This window comes from Podarcis erhardii (genome assembly GCF_964252035.2).
Source record: "Podarcis erhardii genome assembly, chromosome: 1".
NCBI classification, from domain to species: Eukaryota; Metazoa; Chordata; class Lepidosauria; order Squamata; family Lacertidae; genus Podarcis; species Podarcis erhardii.
This window is the reverse complement of record NC_138497.1, coordinates 95,657,434-95,671,272: the sequence shown is the minus strand read 5'-3', so window position 1 is coordinate 95,671,272 and position 13,839 is coordinate 95,657,434. Positions and strand designations below refer to the sequence as shown.

Below are 13,839 nucleotides of genomic sequence, written 5' to 3'. Positions count from 1 at the left end.
CGCTGGAATCCAGGGAATCCAGGTGAAGAGTTGGAACAGGTTGGTTGGATAAATATAGGTAGGGAGAGGCGACAAGCAAATTTGGAAATCCCAGCCAACATCTTGCAATGTGGAGGAAGCTTGAAGGAACATAACACTGCAGGTTGCGAGAAAGCGGGAGTAACTGTTCTGCCCTTCTTGGGAAAGATTCCCACTAAATGCCTGCTAAGTGCAGAGAGAGGCATCTCCCTTAGTCCTGCAGAATCAGGCCCTAAGTTTCTGTCATCACAGGAATCTGCTGGTGTGTGTCTCTCTGTGTGAGTATGGATTTGTGTTATCTCCTTATCTTACAACTGAATGTCAACTACCTCCTCCGTCCAAATTATGAAAAATATCACGCAGCCCCTGACATATTTACAGTAAGTTTGAACTGCTTCCTGCAATAACATAGATTAATGCTATATGAAATCCCCTTTCATATAACTACAGATATAGATCCATACATCCCTAGAGATATTGGAGTGAGCAGTAATTTATGTTATGATATGTTACGTTCCTATCATCATACTCTATCGTAGATCATGATCCAGGCACGAAACCAAACTTCAGGAAAATTTATGGTGCAATAACTAAAATGAAGGATGAAAACTTGCTTATTAAAGTGAAATCTCTGCTCACTAAAAATATATATTTCCCTTTCACATGCAATCACAAAAGAGAACTAATCATTTTGACTGGGAGCTATGGATTTTTTTGTGTTTATTTTATTCTCTTATTGTTACATTAAAAAAAAATGGACTTGATAAACGTAATGGTTTTGCATTATGTTCCCAATGTACCTCTAAATGCTCACTTGAGCTCCCTGTTATTAATTTAAGTAGAGATGGAAGAACTGTGGAAATGGAGTGAAAAATAGTAGCAGTTAACTACTAGTAGTTGTAGGCAGCACTGCTGAGCGTGAACCTCCAGGGGTAACCTGTAATGATGATCACCTATTTGTTGTCCTTGGCCCTCTGGAAGGTGGAAATAAAGCTTAAATTGTAGTTTCGCTAAATGGTGACCTGATTACCTATTTAATTCAGGAAATGCCATTGTGCTATTGTAACAGCTGCAAGTGAGAGCAGCAAAATAACTCAAGTAAAACAAACCACTCTTGATGCTTGTGCACCCGCCTATTTTTATCCAAACAACTTCTGGGTTTTTTGTTTGTTTGTTATCTCCTTCTGTTTGGTTGCTTATTCCCTGGAAATGATGCAGAAGGCTCTTTTTGACTGCTGTGATTAGCTTGTTTGAAAGCTTCCTCTCCTTCTCCCCCCCCCCCACCCACCGCCGTCGCCACCCAGCTCTTACCCCTCCTCAAAATTCTCCCTGTCATAAATTTTGCATTACTTGGTGCACACAATAATGCGACATAAAATTAAATAAACAATTTAATTAATTTAATTAAAATTAAATATTAAACATATTGTGTATGAGGATCCCGTGCCTTTGATTTAATTGGGCAGGAGTACCCAAAGCAGTTTGGGTAACAGTGAAGAATAATTAAAAACAACAAGTATGGTTGCCTCTGGGCATGAAGAATAGTCGGGGAGCTTCCTCCTGAGAAAGGTTTACTTAATTAAAACTAAACTAATCTTGCAGAAGAGGAGGGGGGAAACTTGATAAGCATTTCATAATACAAATCATAATCCCCAAAAAGTGAAGCGCATATTCCTTCTACATGGCACATGAAGAGAAACTTAAATCGTTTCTGTTCTGCCACAAGGTGCTCTTTGGCCACACATCTGAACACTCAACAGACACATTTAGATCGCCTAGATAAATAAGTTTTTGTTTTTTTAAAGGCATAAAAGGCCCATCGTCTATGTACCTCAGCTAAAATGCTCTTTATTGCTTCTTACCATTACAAATATATAATAACATGCAGGAAAGCACAGTAATCGTAGTCCCTTTCCTTCCTTTAAATCCACAGCTTCTCTGCCAGCTCCAGTCACCTTATTTAAAAACCAAGCCATGACTCATATTGGCAGGTGGGCCTTTTGGTTACGTTTCCATATGCCAAGAAGAAGGGCTGTGCTGAGCTTTCACAGACATCCCTTAAAACACCTTCCATTCATAATACACCATATTCTTTTCCTTCGCAGAAGAATAGGAGCTGATTTACACACGGAATCCTATCAATACATGGTTTTTGCCAAATACTTGCAGTTATACAATCCACAGCGGGGGGGTGCGGGGGGGGGGGGAGACGAGGAATCCGAACGCTATGAAGAAGTTGGATAAGTCCCAAGGTAGCACACTGTATGAGCCAGACATCAAATAGACCCGCTTAGAATTGCCACACAAACCACTGTCCTCCAATGGGCTTACAAAAACATTGACAGGTTTTATAGCCTGGTTCAAAAACAAATGCCTTCTTTTAACACGTTGGCTGCGGCAACGGTCGCAAGATAATTATCTTAGCAACCTGGTATTAAGTGAATGTATTGAAATACGTCCTAATTAACATTTTAGGTGGATGGTCCCGACATGAGAGAGTCTTTTAAGCTTGTCTTTTAAAGTCACTGTTTTGTCTGGAGGGAGCTTTGTGAAATAGGAATATACAAGTGAAGACCTGTGTCAATTTATGAATGTTTTGGATGTATATACATTCTCGGTGTCAGGGGTGGGAAACCTCAGGCCCAAATGCAGTCCTTCAGGCCCTTTTATTTGACCTTCAGAACACTTCCCAAGCCGCGCTTCCTCAGTGGCCCTGCTTTGCCTGCTCCCGCTTTCCAAATGGTTTTATTTACTTGAAATCTGTCCTCGACTTCTGATAATGCCTCTTGCTTAGTTGGACGGAGGACAGTGATGCGTATTTGGGTGTGTGTAGAAACCTGGACTACTGTACAAAAATGAACTTCACCTTAGTTGTTCTGCATCTGACCCACTAGAATGTGGCTCTCAGAAGGTTGCCCAGAAGGGAAGGTGGCCCTCAGATTGAAAAAGGTGCACCACTACTACTCTGTGGCCCCAGTGGCGTAGCCTGGGGGGTGCAGGGGGGGCTGGCCGAACCAGGCGCAACATCTGGGGGTTAGGGTTAGGGGGCGCAAATCCACGGGTTAGGGGGCGCAAATTACTTGCCTTGCCCCGGGTGCTGACAACCCACGCTACGCCACTGTGTGGCCCCATTCATAAAATAAACTACTCTCACTATTAACCACACCATTAAACCACTAGAATACCACTTTAAACAGCCATAGTTTCCTCCAAAGAATTTTGGAAGTTTCTTAAGGATGCTAAGTGGTGTTAGGAGACCCCCTAGTCCACTCCCAGAGCTATTATTATTATTATTATTATTATTATTATTATTATTATTATTATTATTATTATTATATTTTTATTATTATTATTTATACCCCACCCATCTGGCTGGGTTTCCCCAGCCACACTTGGCAGCTCCCAACAGAATTAAAAGCACCATAAACCATCAAACATTAAAAACTTCCCTAAACAAGGCTGCCTTCTAAAAGTCAGATAGTTATTTATTTCCTTGACATTTGATGGGAGGGCATTTCACAGGGCGGGCACCACTACCGAAAACGCCCTCTGCCTGGTTTTCTGTAACCTCACTTCTCTCAGGGAGGGAACCACCAGAAGGCCCTCGGAGCTAGACCTCAGTGTCCGGGCAGAACGATGGGGGTGGAGACGCTCCTTCAGGTATACTGGAACGAGGCCGTTTAGGGCTTTAAAGGTCAGCACCAACACTTTGAATTGTGCTCAGAAACGTACTGGGAGCCAATGTAGGTCTTTCAGGACCAGTGTTATATGGTCTCAGCGGCCACTCCCAGTCACCAGTCTAGCTGCCACATTCTGGATTAGTTTCAGTTTCCAGGTCACCTTCAAAGGTAGCCCCACATAGAGCGCATTGCAGTAGTATTCTCAGAATGGCTTAACAATCTTTCAATCAATCTTTCAAAAGGAACTCAGAGAATTCCTCAGAGCTCTTGGGGGGGAATGGGGTCTCCTAACTGTGGGATAACCGATCTCCTATAACCAACATGCTTCAATCTAATTAATGCACAAAGGGGTTAATACCATAAAGTAAGCTGTCCTGCCAGGCTTAGTGAGGTCACTTCCTGTTACCATGGGAAGAAATAGGTAAGCAAACCTATTGTTAACCTCCCAGTCTACCTGAGAAGTTCAATTAGGGAAGAGGCTTCAGGTTGTTGGTTGCTGGTTGCTCCAGCTCAAACCGCATGGCTCTCATCAGCCACTCTTGAGTTCCTATACCAATTATTTAGGAACTTTCATCATTTTGTAACTAAAACAAGTTTTACTGCCTGTGCAACTTTTTCTGAATGCTATATGGAAAAGCACATGAATCTGACCTTTGGAGAGTTTGTAAGTAAATCGTTTTAAACTTACCTAACATGTTGTCTTTTACTATGCTAGGGGAAGAGGAGAACTTTGGAACTCACTTTAAAGGACAGATTTTAAATGTCTAACAGCCTATATTTCCATGCTTTACTTGCTGCATATATTGATATTTTAAATCTCTGCTGGGGTTCACACCCCAAAGAATACTTTCCTCAAACTAGGATCTTGGTATTCAGCAATTCTCCTTTTACACCTATTTTCCTTTTGCACCAACACCAGCACTCTTAAAAACATCACAGCTCCCAGGATTATTGAGGAGAGGGGAGCCATGACTATTCAAAGGGGTATCTTAGTACTTTAAACATATGATGTGAATGTGGCTATAGCAATTCTCCCTTTATCTTTCCTTAGAGTCCCGCTACCACATTCACACATAAACACACTATAGGCACTCACAGTCGAACAGCTGACCTCAACAGGGTGCTCTAGTCTCTTTCCTGCCATGCTCCTTCCCACCAGCAACACAAAGCCAATCCATTCCTGGGACTTGAGCTCTGACATATAATTAGCATTCTATTGCACCTCAGCAGCTGAGCCAATGGACTTATCTTATGAACGGCTGCAGAAGCTCTAACAGCCAATAGTCTTTGTCTGAAGGACTGTTCTGCAAGTTGTTGGGGTGTTTCATTTTTGTCTTGCTTACAATCTGTTTTCAATTACTGTATTTACTCGAATCCAAAGCTCACCTTTTTTGGCCAAATTACGTTGTGAAAATTAAGGTGCACATTGGCACAGTACAATAAAAATAACAAAAATACCTCCTAACCTCAACTCCCTAAGCCATTTCCAGCAACTTTAGGGTTCACAGTGGGGCAAGAACCACTATATATTGGCAGATATGTGCTCTGTGCCCTGCATGTTTACTCAGAACTGTGGTGGACTTTGGGCTTTCAAATTTCAGCGGCACCCTGTGTAACACCGACATTTAGCACCCGCCCCTGCCTCTCACCTTCCATTCTAAACAAAATAAAAAAAATCCTTCCAGTAGCACCTTAAAGACCAACTAAGTTAGTTCTTGGTATGAGCTTTCGTGTGCATGCACACTTCTTCAGATGTGTGCATGCACACGAAAGCTCATACCAAGAACTAACTTAGTTGGTCTTTAAGGTGCTACTGGAAGGAATTTTTTTATTTTGTTTTGACTATGGCAGACCAACACGGCTACCTATCTGTAACTTCCATTCTAAGTCATGGTTGCAGTGCCCTCTTGGCTCAGTGCCCAGTGCGGGCAATTCAGTCACACTCCCCCAAATCCAACACTGCTCAGAAGTCCAGCTGAGCTCAGGTAAGTTACTATGTGCACATGAGTCTGCCGTGTTAATTTTATCTCTCGGCGGCCATGATAAGCGCTCTAAATTAACCAATGCTGACTTTGCCTTTCCAGATTGTCAAGCAGGCAATTCTTGTGTCTTATCAAACTATCTCCACGTGTCTCTGTGAACAGCGCCTTTTTGTCCCAGAGTAAAACCAAAACACATGCACGGGGGGTTCACTTCCAAAATGAAAGCACTGGAAATAGCAGAGGAAGCAGCATAAAATGTGTTGCAGGCCATGGAAGCATTAAAGAGAAGAGAGGCAACATGCAGCGCAAACAGGCTCTGCCACCCTTTGCACTCTTTGCAGCATTAACCCATGTGCATTTTATAGTCATTAGCAACTGTACTAACGAGAAGTTCTGTAAGGGAGGGGTGCTCTTACACTGATGCGCAGGCCTGAAGCTTCTACTTTGGCCATTCTTATGGCTGAAAGGGTGACATTCGCATCTCCTACCTTTAATTCCTTGCAGCTTTGAGAGAGCCATACGATTTTAAGCTCCCTAAAGAAACTTTGTTTGACGCCCTCCTCAAATAAGCAAAAAAGGTTCTGACTTAAAAGCGTCTTAGCCTTGACCATATTCCCTGCCAATTAGATCCATGAGTTGTGTCAGGTTTCAGAAATGAAATGTTAATCCAGACAAGGCAGAGGAGCTAAGACCATAGCTCAATGAAAAAGCACATGGATTGCATGCAAAAGGTCCCAGTTTAAACACCGCCCCCTCCGCCTCGCTTCTCCGGGTATGACTAAGAATTGGAAAGAAATCTGTCTGAAACCTTAGAGAGCAGCTTCCTGTGTTGAGCTAGATGGGCTTATAGTATCAGGCAGTGGCATGTGGTGAATATTTTCGTAGGGCAACAGTTAGGGCCAGAGGTGCCAGTTTACAAGAGCAATTGGGGGAGGGGGGCAATGTCGTGCGTGTGATGTAGTGACATCCCAACGTCACTGAGCTGAAGTTTCCCAGGCTGAAGCTTCCCAGTGTCTGACAGGCTACTGGAACCCTCCAGCCTCCTTCCCCAAGCTGGGCAGGCTTTGGGAAGATGGCGGGAGGGCTCTTGGACCCCGTCAGAGCATTGCACTACCTTCTAATTTACAGTTAGGCAACTAGCATAGTTCCCCCCCCCCCCGGCCCACAGATCACACATCTCTGATATCAGGTCCCATCAGCCTATTTTAGATGAGGTTGTGCTCCACATGAAGTAACAGGTTGGCAACTCGGGGGTGCTGGAGAAATCAGGCATTAACCGTGCTCATTCCCTAGTCCAGATAGGATTCCTGCAACAACACAGAGATGTGCAACTGCTGTTCATACCATCTTTCATGACTTAAAGAATCTCAGTTATTTACAAGAGTCTTCAGATTGCCCAAGGTGTACTAAGGGACTGTACCTAGTAGTATTCTGTTCCATTATAAAATAATATTATGTCTGGGTAGGCTTCCCTGAATACAAAAGTTCTTAGTAAAAATGTTTCTACACACACGGGGGGGGGGGTTGCATACATACACACACCAGTGGTGAACTATGCCAGGAAGAAGAAAAATGTGATTGTCAGAAAGATTTCCAAAGTACAAAATAGATGTTAAATTCAGCAAGCAGAACAAAACAAAAATACTAGTAATGTTACTAATGCTACACCCACAAAACATCACAAATCTGTTGCACACCTATGAAGCTATCATAAACTTCCTGATCCAGCATGCACAATAAACACAATAGCATGATTCTGATCCTTTAGAACAGGGGTAAGATGACAGCTTCAATCATCCCTCATGAATGACCCTGTTGGCTGGGACTGATGAGATCTGGATTCCCACAGCATTTGGAGGGCCACAAGTTTTCAGAGTCGGTGGGGGAAATGTCACAGAATTTAGTAAAAACAAGATAAGAAGATGGCTGTTGTTGTTGTTGTTAGCACAACAACTCTTCAGCCAGACCAAAAGCAGTGCAAATGCCTAGGTACGTCCAGAAAGACATGTTTAGAAGTTTGGTTTGCGACACATGGCGAAGAGCTCAAAGCAATTCTTCAGTCTAAACACTGTGGGCTGGATCTGATGATCTGTTGCAGAGTCATATCTTCATAACAGCCAAAAGTGAAGCTAAAATTTGAGCGAGGCGTGCCACCCCCAATTAGTGATTCAACTCATTGATGCTAATAAGATAACTCTCCCGAGTAAGTGATGCCAGGTCTGGACAGGCCCTTTTAGAGTTGTCATTCAAAGATTCTCATGATTGCAGTTGCTTGAGCGTGAAGAACAAAGGTTTCTAGTTACAGAACCAACGCCATATACCCCTTTGATTTTGCAGAAATATTTGCTGCAAACCCAACATTCAAATTCTTCTAGCATGGCCTGGCATCATTCGAAGATGCCTATCGTGTAACAGTAGTAACGTAAAACAAATGTCTAGATATTAGATAGGTCTGTTTGGGATAAGCATTCACTAGGTTTCCAGGTTGCTGGGGGTTTTATAATTACAGTTTATTGCAGGACACCAACACGCAGATAGCAATAAATGTGTTGCCTGAAGATGATGTTCTTTGATACATTGGAGGGTTCATAATCCTTTGTAATATACTCTAGCTTGAATCCTTGCTTTCTGTGTGTAAAATATTTCCAGAAATTTCTGGGTGTGCTCCAGCCGAAGCAAGGCACTTTTGAGTTTCGCTGTTTTGAATGGGAAGGATGTAAACATATGCTCATATTATTTTATTTGTTAAATTTCTATACCACCCTTCATCCGAGGATCACAGTGGAACTTCACAATGGAGCTTAATTATGGCTGCATCATGCCATCCATAAGCTGTAGAAAATGAACTTTCCAGCATTACTAATGACCCTGCTTGCTACAGATTTTCTGTGTATCATTCGAGGCAAATCATGGTCCCCCACAAGAGGCTTAGTTGCGGATAGCAATCAGCACTGGGTGGGAGCTGCCATTTTAGTTTCCTACAATCCCCATACATTGCATTGTTTTAGAGCATTGAATGAAATTAAAAGGGTGGCTTCCAGACCCCCAAGGACATTCCCCATGATATCTCCAAGGAACACTGCATTGGGGAACATTGGGGGAAATTAAACAGCAACCTCCCAGGGCAGGATTCAGTGTAGGACACTGTAGCCCTCAAAAGATTATGTGTAAGGACACTGGACCTCTTTGTGATCATGGCTAAACATAAGTGAATTTCAGATATTCAAGACAGCTTTGTATTAGAGCTTGGACCTGTTGCTTCAGTGGTGAAGTAACTCAAGAGTGAGAGTTTATATAGAAGCTGGCCGTTAGGCAGATCCTGATTCTGGCAGGTGCTTGCATGCATTTCCCCTTCCTCCTAAGTAGTCTCATAGGCAGTTAACCAGCCACTTTGCAAGCAGCTCTGAAGCTCTTGCATGGCTCGTCATCTCTGTTGCTCCTGTGGTCCTGAGAGTTTTGTCCTATTAAGGACTGGCGGCTGTATGCTTCTCTACCTACAAGTTTAAATGTCATGACTTCCTGCAAAGAATCTTATTATTATTTCAGCAAGGGTATTGAGAATTCTTACAGCACAGCATGAACATAATAAAAACTAAACTAAAAACAGCAACTGCAGCAGCCAACACTGCAACAAATAGACTCTCACATCTCTAAATCCTAAAAGTAGCAAGCAAATGGTATAAACAACAAGGCAATATGAAAGCTTGTGCAAATAAGAATATTTTCACTTCATATGTCAAACTTATGACCACAAGGACCAGGCATGCAGATCTGGAGAGGACACACAACAGGTGATGTGCCACCCATAGAAAAAGCCAGTTCTCCAGTCCCCACCAACCTGACCCAGAGATGGACCTTCCCAGATGACTTCAAAGCATGGGCATCATACAAGAGTAAGTGGTCCTTGATTTCAATCCTGATTTCAAATCATATAAGGCTTATCCACATGTTACACTTAAAACAGGTAGAAGTTGTCTCTACACAAGTACTAGTGTGAAAGGGTTACAGCTTAGTGCTAGAGAATCTGCTTTGCATGGTTCCAGGTTCCAGGTTCAAACCCTGGCATCTCCAGGTAGGGCTTGGAGATAGCCCTGCCTGCAATCCTGGAGAGCCACTTCCAGTTAGTGTAGACAGTACTGGGCTAGACAAACCAATGGTCTGACTCAGTAGAAGGCAGCTCCTTATGTTCTTAGGCGTTTGTGAGAAACAATGTATATTTGTTGATCTGTGCAGCTCAGTGATTCATGTACACAGACTGTACATTTGTCAAACTTAACATGTGAACACCCCTATAGTGTTGTTGTTTTTGTTGTTGTTTCGATTAATACCAACATTTTTAATTGTGCCCATAAATACTTGGGAAGCCAGCAAATCTGTTTCAAAACTTTGTGTCACTAATGCTGTTTGAGCATCCAAAGCACTCTGTCTATCTGATCTTTAAGAGCAATGCTACCCAGAAAATATTGAAAATCCCACATGTAAGGGCATCTTGATGGAAAACTTTTTTTAATGGGGAATCAGCGTGTGTTTGTGTTTTAAAGATGCAGTCTACACTCACCTGCCTACAGACACTACTGCTTTCAAGGAAACATAAGCAGGTCAAACAGACCATTTACTAACAGCAGCCTCATCTTGTCTTGATGTTGAGCCAGCTGTCATCCATATGCTGATGACATTTTACTCCACTCAAAGGGTGAGTAATGACATTATCTCACTCAAAGGGTTCATGGAGATTGAGGACAGAATGGAGGACAGCATAGATCTCTAGAAAACATCATAGCACAGATTTCATGGTGCAGAGGGCAGGACTAAAAGGACATGGGCATATTCTTATAGGTACACGGTTGCTTGATTGTTTATTCCTATTGCTTAAGAGGAAATCAAGAGGGTTCGAGATTATGGGGACATGGAATCTTGAGACTAACAGTATAATATAGCTAAAAGCAGATGGGAACTTGCTGCAGAAGCAAAGCAAGGCTCCTAGTGCATGCTTGGGCAAGAGTTTTAAATAAAGCCTTGATGAACACAAGGATTTGGGTAATGGCAGCATGGCAACTGTCTTGAAGATGAATCTAGGGGTGGGACATGGTGTACTGCATTAGGAGCCTTTTGCTCATGAGGATAGAACAGCAAGACAAGGAACTGGGTTATCACTGAGGAGCAGACAAAGATCTGGGGAGTCAACTAGAAAGGACACCGCAAGTTGGGTAGAGATAGGGAAAGGGGCTAAAAGGCTGTGGTCAGATAGAAATAAGTGGCAGAGATATGGGTACGTTCTGGAATGAAGGAACTAAATGAGTAAGTATGAAGCAAGAAGGACCTGGTGTTAGACACATGAGAACCTATGCATGTGTTGTTCATTTTCTGTTATTTCTTGTTTACTCTTCATTTTGTTATAGTTAAATTACGTTACAATAAATATTTAAGAACATTTGAAATTGTCTGATCTATCACTGTTTGGTTCCAGAGGTGAGAAGACCCCAGTGAATTCCAGGTTTGCATCTTCAAGCAGAGTTATAGGAGCCTTACTGGCAAGTGTTAAGTGTCACATCATAAAACTTCTCATAAAATGAAATTCCACAGCAACAGCTTCTGGAACTGCCTGTCAAATAGGAATGGAAACATCTGGGCATGGTACCACTTAGTCCCTACCTGACTAACTGATCCAGAAGGATGCTTGATGGTGTCAAGGGCTGCTGAGACGTCTAGAACAATCAGCATAGCCACATTCTGCCCCCACCCCTCTCCTTCTTCTAGCATTGGTCAGGATAACCCTGAGGACAACCAAGGCAGTTGTGGTGGCAAGCCTGGATCAAAAGCCACAATGAAAGCGATCAAGGTAACCTGTATTATTTAGGAGTGCCTGGAGATGCAGGACCACCAACCCACTCAAGAGAAAGAGCTACTAGCAACTGGTTGGGTAGCTTATCCTCCACTTCCAGGCTCAGCTTCTTCAGGAGTGGCTTCATTATCACCTCCTACAAGGCAGACAGGCCTTCTCTCTGTCTCTCTCCTAATGAAGCATTTACAGTCTCTTGGAACCAACCAGTCACCACACTCCTATCAGATGTTCTAAGCTGTTGCAGGCAAGGATTGGGTAAAACAGTGCCAAGTCATACTCCTCAGAGCACCCTGTCCACATCCTCGGGTCACAATAACTGAAATTCATCCATGAGAAAATGTGGTATACAGCACAAAAACACAACATTACCATAACATCAGTATAAAAAATATCAAAAACCTATTTTTAAAAACTGGGATCCTTTTTAAAAATGCAATTTAAAACATCTCTTTCTGAATTCCTATTGGCAAGAAGTTCCACAGGGCAGATCCTGATGCACTAAAGGCTCAGTCCCTAATAAAGGCTGGCTGTATCTCAGGAGCAAAAACGTCCCATTGGAAGATCTTGGGGATGGAGGTGGAGCAAAGGGAATCAGGTAGTTCTTAAGATGTTTTGGACTCAGTTTGTTCAGGGCCCTTGTGAATTTATACAGGAACCTTGAATGGGACCCAACAGCAGATTAGCAAAGACATTCCCTAGTTCCCAGGTAGGCAGCATAATTACCCTCAGTTGTTGGACTACCCACAATCACCTCTGACCAGTGGCCATGTTGGCTGGGGCTGGTGGGAATTGTTGTGCAACAATATCTGGAGGGCACAACACTGACTGCTCCTGCCCTGCCCTTTGGTTATAGAGCTATATTACCCAGGGTTCCCTGGTAAGAGAGAATGACTGTTCGACCAACTGGTAGAGTAGGTATGCCCAAGTATTGAGTGATATGCATGATGCTATAAGTCCACAAAAATATGTAGATGTGTTGTTTTTGTGGCAATGCAAGAGAGTAGCTGTGATTTCAGCTTTGGTGGGAACATGAGTAGAGCAAAGAGGACTAATACCAATGAGACTGTACAAAAGACCTAACTCCATTTGGGAGCTTGTCTTGGATGTCTTTCCTCAGCCAATACTAGTCTTGTTTAGATGCTCGGTTTGGCTTGAACCAGAGTGTCTATAGACCTCTGTCTATTTCCTTTCCCTAGCCCCCCACAATAGTAGCCCCAGGGCAATTTCACATACTAGGTAACTACAAATCTGGAGGTCCACCACATGTCTTCTCATAACAGAACCTTAGTCAATCACAGCTTTTTTAAAAGACTTTGTCACCCTCTCTATCCATGTGTTCAGATGTACACCCAAAAAGTATTTGACTATACCTACCAAAAATGTAATGCATGAATGGCATGTTGGAGATTATGTAGGGCAGGATTTTGGAAATGACTTTGGTCCTCAGCAAGAAGAGGTTGGAGAGGAAGAAGAAGAAAAAGCCCACCTCGTTTCCCAGTGTCTGGTTGCACCAAAGCCGCATTATTTGGGAAGTGATAAAAGGGTGAGGAATGGTGGTGTCTTTAAGCAGTTAAACATTGCCAATAAAGATCTTGCAAGCTACACAGTTTATGTTAACATTAATCATGTTTAACAAGGTACTTATCAGAGCCAAGAAAGCATAGAACAAAAATTGTTTCAGGCTTTTCCTTCACCTTATTGTAATGAAGAACTGCCAAATGTTTATGATTGATTTACTGGAGGGGGCTTAAAAGATGCCTTGTTCTTTTGAAGAGGTGGCTCTCTCATACTCTTAAGTGACATCTTCCATTCTTCCATTTTTCATTACATTTTTTTTAGTCACCACTTCAAAATAATAAGAAGGCACTTGGGACAGGCCTGTTGTTTTTCTTTCCTTCCTTTTTTTTTTTTAATGAATCACTTAATTTCTTTCCCACACCAAAGTTCCTTCCAGGGCCTGCCTGGGTGGGCCAAAGAAGCATTTAATGATGGAAGCAGTGAAGATAGGGCAACATGGTTGACAAACACATTCTCATTCTGCATCCCAAGGCATCTCCAGAGAAATAGCAGCACCTTAATTGCTTGTGCACTTACACCCTGGATGATGCTGAAGGAGTCATGGTCCTTCTCTGTTAAATTCTTCCTGCCCAAAATGTTCTATTTAGCTTTGCCTGGTCTGAATCCTCAGCTTCATGTGAAGTTCGTGTTCTTCCTCCCTCTGATGAATGCTAATTACAGGCTTACATTAAAAGTTTAAATTAATGCTAATGACAACCATCTTCTTAATACCTTTTTGAGTGGGTGAAGGGGGACCAAG

At 42.6% G+C, this 13,839-nt stretch overlaps 1 long non-coding RNA gene across 1 annotated transcript; it reads left to right on the top strand.

Moving 5' to 3' along the window:
- Positions 1–4,142: 4,142 nt before the first annotated feature.
- Positions 4,143–13,124, top strand: LOC309348698. Its single transcript, XR_014159515.1, has 3 exons — positions 4,143–4,362; positions 9,436–9,573; positions 12,864–13,124. It is a non-coding gene; the product is annotated as an uncharacterized lncRNA (long non-coding RNA).
- Positions 13,125–13,839: the final 715 nt, after the last annotated feature.